The 14,962-nt window shown below is 40.1% G+C and overlaps 1 pseudogene; it reads right to left on the bottom strand.

Annotated features, from left to right (window-relative positions):
• Nucleotides 1–10,228: 10,228 nt before the first annotated feature.
• LOC110544715 (AP-5 complex subunit zeta-1-like) lies at nt 10,229–14,764 on the bottom strand (annotated as a pseudogene).
• Between the last annotated feature and the right edge of the window lie 198 nt (nt 14,765–14,962).

The following is a 14,962-nucleotide window of genomic DNA, read 5'->3' as shown; positions in this document are numbered from 1 at the left end:
GTTATTCAGAGGTTGTTGAATTCATTCAGATGTCAGAGGTTGCAGACAAGAGCAGATGAATTTTAAAATGATACTTTCGAAATGATAAGTTCTATGTTACACTGTAGCCATTTTCTCATCAATTCTCCATTTTGGTTACATAGTTAGTTTGAATTTCTTACTGCATTGATCCACTCATTTTCAAAAACTCCTTTCTACAACCATAGTAGTGAATCTTCAGGGATCTGGCAGATACTTGGGTGATTTATCTCTGAAAAGATCTAGGAAAAATACAATCACATGAAGACTATATGTCTGTATTTATATGAAATCGTATCTAGAACATACATCATAAAATTTTGTGACAAAGTTTAAAGACAGCCTTTCTGATTACACAGTAAGAGTTCCTAGCATCTGTAAATAACAGCAATTGCCCCAGACACTCAAATTATTATTTCAATATCAAACCCCTTGGAGATGTAAAGGATCAAAAAATAAACCTTAAATTTTATTCTATCCATGGAAATACAGAAAAAAATTTAAAAATTATCTGCATACTCACAAAATCAGTGATGGTTGCTTGACAGTGTATGTTGTATATTTTACCAAAATCAGAAATAATGAGCACTTGGATATTTTAAAATAACACATTAAAGTGACAGTTTATTAACAGTTATATTCTCCAACTGAAATTAAAGATATACTTTATATGATAAAATAGCACTGTAAAATATATAAGTTATGGTACTTGTTATGCTTTACCATAGCTTTTCTCCATCTTACAACACATTCCAAAACATTAAACAATATTTGAAGATATTATTTTAATTGTGTTTTTTCTAGCACTAATCTATAAAATTAAATGCATGTATATGCTTTCCTATTCTTGGCCACAGCGTAAAAATTTTCTGATATAACTGAAGGCATAATTAAGGGAGGTACAACTTGTTCAAAATAAGCAGATTTCCCATAAATATGTTAGCTCGGTTTGCTTTTCCTTTTGGCCACTTGTTTAAAGTCTAGATGTCTACGACTTTGTTTTTGAACCCTGAAAATCATAACTTAGTTTGATGAAGATAAGATAATATTATGACCATATCAATCCATGTATAATGGCAAGAACAGGATGAAAGCACATATACTTACTGAGACTTTAAATCTTAGTCACACAAATATTGCGCTCCTTTAGCTTGCACTGAATATCTGTACTCTTTCCATTTTAAATGCATTTTAGTTTAAATTATGGATTACCTACATTTGACTTAAAAAATGAGGCTGAGTACTTGATGTGTCGTCTCATGTGAAAATTCTTGAGAATATGTCAAGGGTAAGCAACTCTAAAGCTTTACTCATTTACTTAAAAATAAAATTTTATAATACATTTAGTCAGATACGTGTAGTAATGAATAACTTGTTTTTCATTACTGTGCATTTATATATCTGCATCAATGTGGTTCATGTCTAGTAAGAAATGGCTTTTTTTTTTACACCTTGAGGCAACATTAATTCCCATAGGGAATGCTTCAAACACTCCCCAAAGTGCTTGCTTCAAATTAAGTTAACCAAGGATTCATGCCCAAGAGAACTGATATCGTCTACATACTCCTTCCAATGAAGTTTGTATGTTCAGTGTTGTACCTGGACAGTCAAATCAGCATAATCAAGTAGAATAAAACAGAAAACTAACAGTAAATATCAAATTATCTACCAAAAGCAAAAATATTGTATAAAACATTGTATAAGGGTTAATTTCAATCAACATGGATTTTAAAATTTAAATCCAGAAGGCACTGACATGAAAGAAAAGCTCAATGCTTCATATAGGACAGATATGCAAAAATAATATATCATAAGTCATTGCTTATTAATGTACTAAAAGTTTTGATACAATTTAGATGAGATAATCCTCACATGTCCAATCCAACTTTACTGAAAATGATATCATAAAATAAATTCAGCTCAAAATAAAAAAAGGAAATCATGAAATTTGCAGGCAAATGGTGGGATCAAGAAAAGATTATCCTGAGTGAGGTATCCCAGAAGCAGAAAGACACACACAATATATATTCACTTATAAGTGGATACTAGACCTATAAGATAGGATAAACATACTAAAATCTCTACACCTGAAGAAGATAAATAAGAAAGAAGACCTGAGGTAGGATGATCAACCCTCACTTAGAAAGACAAATGGGATGGACATTGGAAGTAGGAGAAAACAGTAACAGGACAGGAGCCTACCAAAGAGGGCCTCTGAAAGACTCTTCCTAGCAGTGTATCAAAACAGATACTGAGACTCATAACCAAACCTTCAGCAGAGTTCAGGGAAGCATATGGAAGAAGGGGGAATTAGTATGACCTAAAGAGGACAGGAGCTCCACAAGGACCAAATATATCTGGGCACAGAGGTCTTTTATGAGACTTTTTCTCCAACCAAGGACCATGTATGGATATAAGCTAGAATGTCTGCTCAGATGTAGCCCATGGTAGCTCAGTATCCAAGTGGGTACCCTAGTAAGGGGAACAGGGACTATTTCTGACATGAACTCAATGGCTGGCTTTTTGACAACCCCCCACTATGAGGGAGGAGCAGACTTGCTAGGCCACAGAGGAGGACTTTGCAGCCAGTCCTGAAGAAACCTGATAAGCTAGGGTCAGATGGAAGGGAAGGAGGACTTTCCCTATCAGTGGACTTGGAAATTGGGAGGGAATGAGGGAATGGACTAGAGGTGAGATACAAAGTTAAGAAACTGTAACTAATATTAAAAAATAAAAATTTAATTAAAAAAATAAATTCAGAAGTACTTAATCTTCAGATACCATTTAAATTACATGGAAGCTCCGTAATCTAAATATGTCTAATATGTCTCTATATACACTAAAACCTATACAATACAAGAAATCAAGTTTATAATAAACCTAAAATACATTCTATACATTAAAGACAATAAAGATATTGGCAAAATTCTAACTACTTCCAGAAAAAAAGCATCACCTAGAAAAGAAAGTTGTAGGAGGCGGAGCCAAGATGGCGACTAGCACACACAGTTTCTGAGCGGTGGGATACCTGATCTTCTGAGTTGGAGAATGGAAGGACCCCCAACCCAGGAAAACCACAGCGAGGCTTTCTGAACACCAGGGAACATCGCAGGCGGTGAAAACTTTGGCCTCTGGTCACCCGGAGACTTGCTTGGGGAAGGAGAGAAAGATCCTTTGTTCTTGCTGCACTCCCTTCCCCCAGACCTCCTTCCTCCTCGGCACAGCGGCACAGAGGACTCATCTTTCTCAGCGCAGACCTAACTGCCTGGGGTATACAACCGCTGAGACGGAGCCCCAAGCACTTTAGCGGCACAAAAGCCAGCAGTACGTACCCCCGAGTCCCAGATTTGCGCAGCGGCTGCACCATCCTCCAAGGACGTGAATCTGCTAGACACCATACTAGCTCCGCAGGATCACCATCACTGATGGTACGGCCCGCCCAATCCCACAGTGACAGAGAATACGCTATATACTCACCAAAACCAGGCAGAAACATCATACAAGCTAGACACACCAGGCGCTGGGCCTCCCAAGCTTGGAGAGCACAACGAAGAGATCCCAGGACTTCCCAGAAAGCATTGGGACTAGCAACCCAGTCTCCAGTTACAGCGGGACGTGGCGGCGGAGCAGCACTGAACTGGCGGGGCACCACAGCCCTCCAGTTTAAGACTAACCAGGGCCAAACCAGAGAACAGAGAGCCTGGTTACCCCATCCCTGCTGAAGTGACCACCCTGAAATCTCCAGCTGCAGCAAGACCTCAGAACCTGGCAGTGACAGCAGCACAGAACTGGCGGAACACATCAAAGAAGCAGGGCCAAACCAGACAGCAGAGAGCCCCAGATACCAAGATCTCTGCCAAGAGACCTGCCTGTAAGTGAGTGCACCCTTGAGAATCTGCAGTTCCCCAGATCCTGGGTCCTTCTAAATCAGAAGCCAGGCATCGAACCCCCCTCCCACCCACATACCCACTTTGGGAAACAGAGGGGCACTAGGGACATTGAAGTTCCTGCCCTGTGGGCCTGATTGAGGAGCTAAGACAGTTAATGCCAGAAACTGCGCTGCGATCATCATTAGCGCCTGCGACATATATAGTGCAGAGCCCCTCCCACACACTCAAGGGTTCAACATTAGCCATCACTCTGTCCCTCGAGAAACTCATCCACGCACACTTACACACACAGACACACACGCGTGCGCGCCCGCACACACACGCTTGCATTTGCCCCGTTTGCGCCTGCGTACTTTCCTCCCACAGGTACAGCTAGTCCTCAGCACACGCTGAGAGTGCTCAGCTTCCTGAAGAACTCTCCAGACACCAGAGAGAGACAGCACCAGTCTGATCTGCAGAATCCAAAAACAAACAGGGAAGGTTTCAGATAAGCCAATGGCCAGAGGTAGGCGAAAGAACACTTCCAACATAAATCAGGACATCATGACTTCACCAGCAAACCCCAGAATCGATGGATACACCAATTCAGCAGAAGCACAGGAAAATGATTTTAAAGCCATGCTTGCCCAATTATTTGAGGCTCATAAGGAGGAAATGAACAAGTCTTTCAAAGAGAAGGCCAGTCAACTGGAGGCAAAGGAAGAAGAAATAGACAATATCCTTAAAGAAACACAGGCAAACATAGCCAAACAAATAGATACACAAGTAGAGGAAAAATTAGTGGCATATGAAAAGGAAATGAAAAAAAAAAAAAATAGAGGCCATCGTAGAGAGACAGGAATTCAAAATTCAAACACATGAAAGAAATGGTGCAAGGCATGAAAGCAGAATTAGAATCAATAAAGAAAACACAAAATGAGAAAACCCTTGAGCTGGAGAACTTGGAGAAAAGAGCAGGAACCACAAAAGTAAGCATCACCAACAGAATACAAGAGATGGAAGAGAGAATCTCTAGAGCTGAAGACACACTTGCAGAAATGGATACTTCTCTCAAAGAAAAAGTAAAATCAGAAAAGTTCCAATCACAAAATATCCAAGAAATCAAGGATGCTATGAAAAGACAAAATCTAAGAATAATAGGAATTGATGAAAAAGAAGACTCCAGGCTCCCAGGTCCAGAAAATATTTTCAAGAAAATCATAAAAGAAAATTTTCCCAACTTAAAGAAAGAGATGTCCATAAATATACAAGAGGCCTACAGAACTCCAAATAGACTAGACCAGAAAAGAAACACGTCACGTCACATCATAGTCAAAACACTAAATCTACAGAACAAAGAAAAGATATTAAAAGCAGCAAGGGAAAAAGGCCAAGTAACATATGAAGGAAGACCTATCAGAATCACACCGGACTTCTCATCAGAAATTATGAAAGCCAGAAGGGCCTGGGCAAGTATCATGAAGACTCTAAGAGATCACAAATGTCAACCCAGACTACTATACCCTGCAAAGCTTTCAATCAACATAGATGGAGAAAACAAAATATTCCATGACAAAACTAAATTTACACAATATCTACACAGCAAACCATCCCTACAGAAGAAACTAGAAGGAAAACTCCAATCCAATGAAAACAAATTCACCCAAGAAAACAGGGCATACAGATAATGTCCCAACAAAAATGAAAAGAAAACAAGCAATGAAACAGGGTTAGATCATCGACTCCATTACAAAAGGAACTAACATGCATTGGTCACTATTATCTATCAATATCAATGGACTCAACTCACCAATAAAAAGACACAGGCTAACAGAATGGTTAAGGAAACAGGATCCAACATTCTGTTGCATCCAAGAAACACACCTATGCAACAAAGACAAACACTACCTCAGAGGAAAGGGCTGGAAAACGGTTTTTCAAGCAAATGGTTCCAGAAAACAAGCTGGAGTAGCCATCCTAATATCTAATAAAATAGACTTTCAACCCAAGTTAATCAAAAAAGATAAGGAGGGCCACTATATTCTCATCAAAGGAAAAATCCACCAAGAGGACATCACAATCTTGAATATCTATGCCCCAAATACAAGAGCACCGACATTCGTAAATGAAACATTATTAAAGCTTAAATCATACATTGATCCTAATACCTTAATAGTGGGAGACTTCAACACTCCACTCTCACCAAGGGACAGATCAACTAGACAGACACCAAATAGGGAAATAAAAGCACTCACAGAATCCTAAATCAAATGGACCTAATAGACGTCTACAGATCATTTCACCCAAACTCAAAAGAGTACACCTTCTTTTCAGCACTGCATGGAACCTTTTCCAAAATAGACCATATAGTGGGCCACAAAGCAAGCCTCAACAGATACAAAAGGATTGAAATAATCCCTTGTATACTATCTGACCACCATGGCCTAAAGCTCGACCTCAACAACAGCAGAAACAACAAAAAGCCGACACGCACATGGAAACTGAACAACTTACTACTCAATGACAGCTGGGTTAAGGAAGAAATAAAGAAAGAACTTAAAGACTTCCTAGAATTCAATGAAAAGGAAGGCACAACATACCCAAATTTATGGGACACATTGAAAGCAGTGCTCAGAGGAAAATTTATAGCACTAAGTGCCTGCAAGAAGAAATTCGTAACATCACATACAAACAACTTAATGGCCCAACTGAAAACCCTAGAAAAAAAAGAAGCAGATACACCCAAGAGGAGCAGATGGCTGGAAATAATCAAACTAAGGGCTGAAATCAATCAACTAGAAACAAATAAAACTATCCAAAGAATCAATAAAACAAAAAGCTGGTTCTTTGAGAAAATCAACAAGATAGACAAACCCTTAGCCAAACTAACTAAAAAGCAGAGAGAAACTATCCAGATCAGCAAAATCAGAAATGAAAATGGGGACATAACCACAGACATTGAGGAAATCCAAACAATTATTAGGTCATACTACAAAAGCCTATATGCCACAAAATTTGAGAATCTAAATGAAATGGATAATTTTCTTGAAAGATTCCATCTACCAAAACTAAGTCAAGATCAGGTAGAAAGACTGAATAGCCCTATATCTCCCAAGGAAATCGAAGCAGTCATTTACAGTCTCCCCTCCAAAAAAAGCCCTGGACCAGATGGCTTCAGCGCAGAATTCTACAAGACCTTCAAAGAACTGCTAACTCCAATTCTCCTCAAGCTATTCCACAAAATAGAAACAGAAGGAACACTACCAAACTCATTCTATGAAGCCACAGTCACCTTAATGCCTAAACCACACAAAGACCCGACAAAAAAAGAAAACTTTAGGCCTATCTCTCTTATGAACATTGACGCAAAAATACTCAATAAAATACTTGCAAACCGAATCCAAGAACACATCAAAGATATCATCCACCATGACCAAGTAGGCTTCATCCCAGGCATGCAAGGGTGGTTCAACATACGGAAATCCATCAATGTAATCCACTACATAAACAAACTGAAGGAGAAAAACCACATGATCATCTCCTTAGATGCTGAAAAAGCATTTGACAAAGTCCAACACCCATTCATGTTTAAAGTCTTGGAGAGATCAGGGATACAAGGCATATAAACATATGTAAAGGCAATATACCTAAACATAGTAAAGGCAATATATAGCAAGCCTATAGCTAACATCAAACTCAATGGAGAGAAACTTAAATCAATCCCACTGAAATCAGGGACAAGACAAGGCTGTCCATTGTCCCCATATCTCTTCAACATAGTACTTGAAGTCCTAGCCAGAGCAATAAGACAACTAAAGGGGATCAAGGGGATACAAATCGGAAAGGAAGAGGTCAAAGTGTCACTATTTGCAGATGATATGATAGTATACATGAGCGACCCCAAAAATTCAACCAGAGAACTCCTTCAGCTGATAAACACCTTCAGCAAAGTGTCAGGATATAAAATCAACTCAAAAAAATCAGAAGCCCTCCTATATACCAAAGACAAAAAGGCTGAGAAAGAAATTAGGGAAACAACACCCTTCACAATAGCCACTAATAACATAAAGTACCTTGGTGTGACTCTAACCAAGCAAGTGAAAGACCTGTTTGAGAAAAACTTCAAGTCTCTGAAGAAAGAAATCGAAGAAGATATCAGAAGATGGAAAGATCTCCCGTGCTCATGGATTGGTAGGATTAACATTGTGAAAATGGCCATACTGCCAAAAGCAATCTACAGATTCAATGCAATTCCCATCAAAATACCAACTCATTTCTTTACAGACCTTGAAAAAAAGATTCTCAGCTTCATATGGAGAAACAAAAAACCCAGAATCTCCAAAACGTTCCTGTACGACAACAGATCATCTGGAGGTATCTCCATTCCTGATCTCAAGCTGTACTACAGGGCAACAGTAATAAAAACTGCATGGTATTGGCATAGAAACAGAAAGGAGGATCAATGGAATGGCATAGAAGACCCAGAAATAAATCCACACACCTATGAATACTCGATATTCGACAAAGAAGCCAATTCCATTCAATGGAAAAAAGACAGCATCTTTAACAAATGGTGCTGGACCAACTGGATGTCTACATGCAGAAAAATGAAAATAGATCCATATTTATCACCCTGCACAAAACTAAAGTCAAAGTGGATCAAGGACCTCAACATAAAACCAGATACCCTAAATCAATTGGGAAAAAAAAGTGGGGAACAGCCTAGAACTCATTGGCACAGGAGACAACTTCCTGAACAGAACATCAACAGCACAGGCTCTAAGAGCAACAATCAATAAATGGGACCTCATGAAACTGAAAAGTTTCTGTAAAGCAAAGGATACCGTCATCAAAACAAAACGACTACCTACAGATTGGGAAAGAATCTTCACTAACCCTTTATCTGACAGAGGACTAATATCCAGTATATACAAAGAACTAAAGAAGCTGAAAAGCAGCAAACCAAGTAATCCAATTAAAAAATGGGGAACAGAGCTAAACAGAGAATTCTCGACAGAGGAATATCGAATGGCAGAAAAACACTTAAAGAAATGCTCATCCTCATTAGCCATCAGGGAAATGCAAATCAAAACGACCCTGAGATATCACCTTACACCCATCAGAATGGCCAAGATCAAAAACTCAAGCGATAACACATGCTGGAGAGGTTGTGGAGAAAGGGGAACCCTCCTGCACTACTGGTGGGAATGTAAACTGGTACAACCACTCTGGAAATCTATCTGGCGCTTTCTAAGACAAATAGGAATAGTGCTTCCTCCAGACCCAGCTATACCACTGCTAGGTATATACCCAAAGTTTGTTCAAGTACACAAAAAGGACACTTGCTCAACCATGTTTATAGCAGCTCTATTTGTAATAGCCAGAACCTGGAATCAACCCAGATGTCCATCAACGATGGAATGGGTACAGAAATTGTGGTATTTTTATACAATGGAATACTACTCAGCAATCAAAAAGGAGGAAATCATCAAATTTGCAGGCAAATGGTGGGATCTAGAAAAGATCATTCTGAGTGAAATATCCCAGAAGGAGAAAGACAAGCATGGGATATACTCACTTATATAGACCTATAAGATATGATAAACATAATGAAATCTATACACCTAAAATGATAATCAATTGAGCAGACATGGGGTAAGATGATCAATCCTTATATAGAAAGACAGATGGGATGTGCATTGAACATATGACAGGAGTCTACTGAGTGCATCTGAAAGACTCTAAGTAGCAGTGTTTTCAAAGCAATGACTCATGACCAAACCTTTGGCAGAGTACAGGGAATCAATCATAAGAAAGAAGGGGAGTTAGTCTGATGGGGAAAGGATAGGAGCTCCACAAGGACCAAATATATCTGGGCACAGGGTCTTTTCTGAGACTGACATTCAACCAAGGACCATGTATGGATATAACCTAGAACCCCCACTCAGATGTAGCCTGTGGTAGCTCAGTAACCAATTGGTTTCCCAAAGTGAGGGGAACAGGGACTATTTCTAACAGGAACTCAATGACTGGCTCTTTGGTCTCCCCACCCCCGAAGGGAGGAGCAGTCCTGTTAGGCCACAGAGGAGGGCTTTGCAGCCAGTCCTGAAGATACCTGATAAAACAGGATCAGATGAATGGGGAGGAGGTCCCCTCTATCAGTGGACTTGGAAAGGGGCATGGTGGAGATGAGGGAGGGAGGGAGGGAGGGACTGGGAGGGAATGAGGGATCGGGACACGGCTGGGATACAGAGTTAATAAAATGTAACTGATAAAAAAAATAAAAATAAAAAAAAGAAAAGAAAGTTGTAGAAGCTAGAAGAAGCCATACAAGAAATGAGTCAAAATCCAAGGGGAGATGGAATATTGCCAGAAACACCTACAAAAGAATAGTCATGCTAATTTTAATCACCAAAGATGGAGATCTGAGATTCCTATTTTTTAAACTTAATTTATTCTTTGTAAATTTCATGTATCTGTACAATGTGTAGTTATAATATCCATCCAACCACATGATAAAATCTCTTTCTACTTAATGCCTTCCCATTAAATTTTTTTCTTTATCCTCTTAAGTCCAATTAGTGCTAGTTATATGTGTATGGTGTAAGGACATTTACTGGAGCACAGACTAGCTTCCAGTGGCAAAATTACAAATTTGAGTGACTTTCTCTCCCCCAGAAGCAACTTACCAACAACTCTTCAGCTAGGAAAGAATAGTGACTCCATGCCTGCTTTTCTGTTGAAATTACTTAATATTTCATGATTTCCTTGTTTTTTATCGCTGAGTAATATTTTATTGTGTAGATGTGCCACAATTTCTGTATCCCTTCCTCAACTGAGGGGCATTTGGGCTGTTTCCAGCTTCTGGCTATTACAAATAAAGCTGCTACAAACATGGTTGAGCAGATGTCCTTGTTGTATACTTGAGTGTCTTTTGGATATATGCCTAGCAGTGGTATAGCTGGATCTTGACGAAGTACTATTCCTAATTGTCTGAGAAAGTGCAGTGATAAAAACAAAAACAAAAACAAAAACAAGGAAATCATGAAATTTGCAGGTAAATGGTGAGAACTGGAAAAGATCATCCTGAGTGAGGTATCCCAGAAGCAGAGAGACACACAGGGTATATACTCACTCATAAGTGGATATTAGATATATAATATAGGATAAACATACTAAAATCTGTACACCTAAGGAAGCTAATCAGGAAGGAAGACTCTGGCTAAGATGTTCAAACCCCATTCAGAAAGGCAAAGAGGATGGGCATCAGAGGAGGGAGAAAACAGGGAACAGTCAGGAGCCTACCACAGAGGGCCTCTGAAAGGATCTATCCTCCATGATTTTGAAGCAGATGTTGAGACTCAAAGCCAAACTTTGGGCAGAGTGCAGGGAATCTTATGAAAGAAGTGGGAATAGTTAAGACCTGGAGAGGACAGGAGCTCCACAAGGACAGTGACAGATCCTAAAAGTCTGGGCACAGGGGTCTTTTCTGAAACTGATACTCCAGCCAAGGACCACTCATGGAGATGGTTTAGAACCCCTGCACAGAGGTAGTCTATGGCAGTTCAGTATCCAAGTGGCCTCTATAGTAATGGGAACAGGGACTGTCTCTGACATGAACTAATTGGCCTGCTCTTTGATCACCTTCCCCTGACATGGGAGCAGCCTTACTAGGCCCCAGAAGAAAACAATGCAGCCACACCTCATGAGACCTGATAGACTAGGGTCAGAGAAAAAGGGAGGAGGACCTCCCTTTTCAGTGGCCTGGGAGAGGGACACGGGTGGGGAAGAGAGAGGATAGGACTGGGAGGGGAGGAGGGAGGGAAGTATGGGGGGATACAAAGTGAATAAACTATAATTAATAAAAATAAAATAGTTAAAAAAGAAATTACTTAATAATATCTAATAATTTTCTGGTTGAGTCTTCAGGGTCTAACATATATATCACATTATCTGCCAAAAAAAAAAAAACTAAAAGAAAAAAGAAAGAAAGAAAAATATTCTGCTTTCTTTCCTATTTATATGCCTTTATTTCGCTCCTTTGACTTTGCTTCAAGAACCAAGGAACCAGAATGTCTGCTTTAAGACAGTGTCTTCTATTTAAGATAGAGAGCTACACTCATACTCATGAAACATTAACCCTGTGGCCACCTTAACAAGATCTATACAGCAGCATTAGTTGACATTCCAATATAAATGGAAAAAATCTTAAAAGATCCTATTCATGCATAAAGAGAACAGCCAACAAATACCTCTCCTTTTAATACTGGGATTTTGTCATTGGTCTAATCTTTGTACACGTTCTAAAAGTAACCATAGCTTCCGTGGATTCATATGTTCATTAATTTAATGTGATATGGCTATGTCACAGCACTCTTCTTTATCTTCAGGGTCTTACATTCTTTCTGTGCAATTTTCCATGATGTGATTTGATTCTTGGTGATGTTGATATAGATAATCCATCTTCTAATGAGCACTCACTGTAACTTATTCTCAGCACATTGAGCAGTTATTATTCTTTGCACTGACAACCACCCAAAATAATAGGAAGCTTCTCTGACCAAGGCTGGAAGTAGCACTAATCAATGGACATGAACATAAATATTAGAAGGCAGTTTGACAACATTCTGTCTTAAGGTTAATATTGCTCTAAAGAAACACCATGACCAAAGTTACTTGGGCAAGAAAGTGTTTGTTTCAACTTACATTTCCGCATAATATTTTATCTCTGTGGGAAATCAGTAACTCAAACAGGACAGGAACCTGGAGGCAGGAGCTGATGGCAAGGCCATGGAGGTTACAGGCAGGTTACTGGCTTAGTCTCCATGGCTTACCATGCTTGCTTTCTCATGATGAAATCAATGATTACAGGCCCAGGGATGTCACTATCCACAATGAGCTGGACCCTCTCCCATAAATTACTAATTAAAAAAATGCCTTTACAGACTTGCCAATAGACCAATTTTACAAAGGCATTTTCTTTTTGTTTTTATAGCATGCATCTCTTTATTGTTCTAATTTTTAAATTTATTTTTATTATTAGTTACATTTTATTAACTCTGTATCTCAGCTGTATCCTGCTCCCTCATTCTCTTCCAACCCCCCTTCCCTCCCTCATCTCCTCCCTGCCCCTTTCCAAGTCCACTACTCGAAGAGGTCCTCCTCCCCTTTCATCTGACCCTGGTTTATCAGGAATCCTCAGAACTGTCTGCAAAATCCTCTTCTGTGGCCTAGCAAGGCTGTTCCTCTCTTGGGGGTGGGGAGGTCAAAGAGCCTGCCATAGAGTTCATGTCAGAAATAGTCCCTGTTCCCCTTACTGTGTACCCACTTGGATACTGAGCTATCACGGGCTACATCTGAGCAGAGGTTCTAGGTTATATCCATATATGGTCCTTGGTTGGAGAATCAGTCTCATATAAGACCCCTGTGCTCAGATATATTTGGTCCTTGTGGAACTCCTATCCTCTCCAGGACATATTAACTCCCCTTTCTTTCATATGATTCCCTGCACTCTGCTGAACATTTGGTTATGAGTCTCAGTGTCTGCTTTGATACACTGCTAGGTAGTCTTTCAGAGGCTCTCTGTGGTAGGCTCCTGTACTGTTTCTTTTTTCCTCCTACATCCAATGCCCATCCCACTTGTCTTTCTAAGTGAGGATTGATCATCTTACCCTGGTTCCTCTTTCTTGTTTATCTTCTTTAGGTGCACATATTTTAGTATGTTTATCTTATCTTATAGATCTAAATAAGTGAGTATATACCACGTGTGTCTTTCTGCTCTGGGGATACCTCACTCAGGATGATCTTTTCCAGATACCACCATTTGCCTGCAAATTTCATGATTTCCTTGTTCTTTTTTTAATTACTGAGTAGTATTCCATTGTGTAAAACTACCACAATTTCTGTATCCATTCCTTAATTGCTCCCCTTACTAGGTAACTCACATGAAGCCAGAACTGCCCATTGGTTACATCTGTGTAGGGAGCCTAGGTCCTAGTGTACACATGGTCTTTGGTTGGTGCTTTAATCTCTGCAAGTCCTGTCATCTACACACCACCGCCCCAGCACTGTTTAGTTGGCTCTGTTGGTCTTCTTGTGTCCCTCCTGTCCTCTCCCTTCTATACATCCTCTGATTCTTCCACAAGTCTCTTTGCACTCTGAACAGTGTTTGGCTGTGAGTCTCAGCATCAGTTTCATCAGGCAAGCTTTTTGTAGGTGAACACCCCACTTCCTCAATGCTCTCCAGTTGTTCTGCTCCAATAGGTGCTGGCAGTACTCAAAGGCCATCTCACTCAGTTGCTCCTGAGAAAGAAGCAGTTGGTTGGGTGTGGAAGAAGCAGAGAGCATAGACAGGGTGGAATCCTCCAGCTCTGACTTGTCATCTGCATCTGGACTGCTTGGTTCCTCGGGGTCACTGTGAAACAGCCATTTTCATAGTATGGAGAAGGCCTGCATGTTCAGCCACTGGTCCTCTGTGAAGTGCTGGCTGGTGGAAAGTACTGTGAAGAGGTCAGAAGCCATTGCTCCATCCACCTCAATAATGGGATCTGGCTGCTGTGTCTTGAGTGTAGAGAAGACACCCCTGAGTTCTGAAGCCCTGGATGGATACTGGCATAGTACAGCCAGACTACCTACCTTTTGCTGAGCAGGTTGTTTTGGTCTTCCATGAGGGTACCTGGGACCAGGCCAATGACCTTGGGCAAGACAGGGAGGTGTCTATCACTGGACCCCTTAGGCTGCTGGTTCTTGAGGATCTGTTCTCTCTTTTTCTGTCTCACTTCAAAGCAGGACAGGATGCTGGGGCAAGAACACAGAGCCCACAAGGCTCTCCACAAAGGTAAGGCCCTATTATTGAAGACAATTCTTACATATCTCATTGCACATGGAGCTGTAGGGCTGCATGCTAACTAGAGGCTTTACCACAGTTGACTAGTGTTCATGGTACTAGAAGATACGCTGTATGCTACCAGAGGAGAAAGATATCCAGGAAATTAGCTGCAACCTCTAAATATAATCTATAGCAGTGACCTACCAATATGATATGCTTCTACAATCTTAGCACAAATGTTGTTTGA

Source organism: Meriones unguiculatus, chromosome 3 (genome assembly GCF_030254825.1).
Source record: "Meriones unguiculatus strain TT.TT164.6M chromosome 3, Bangor_MerUng_6.1, whole genome shotgun sequence".
NCBI classification, from domain to species: Eukaryota; Metazoa; Chordata; class Mammalia; order Rodentia; family Muridae; genus Meriones; species Meriones unguiculatus.
The sequence above is the reverse complement of the archived record's forward strand: the minus strand, read 5'-3'. Positions and strand labels throughout refer to the sequence as shown.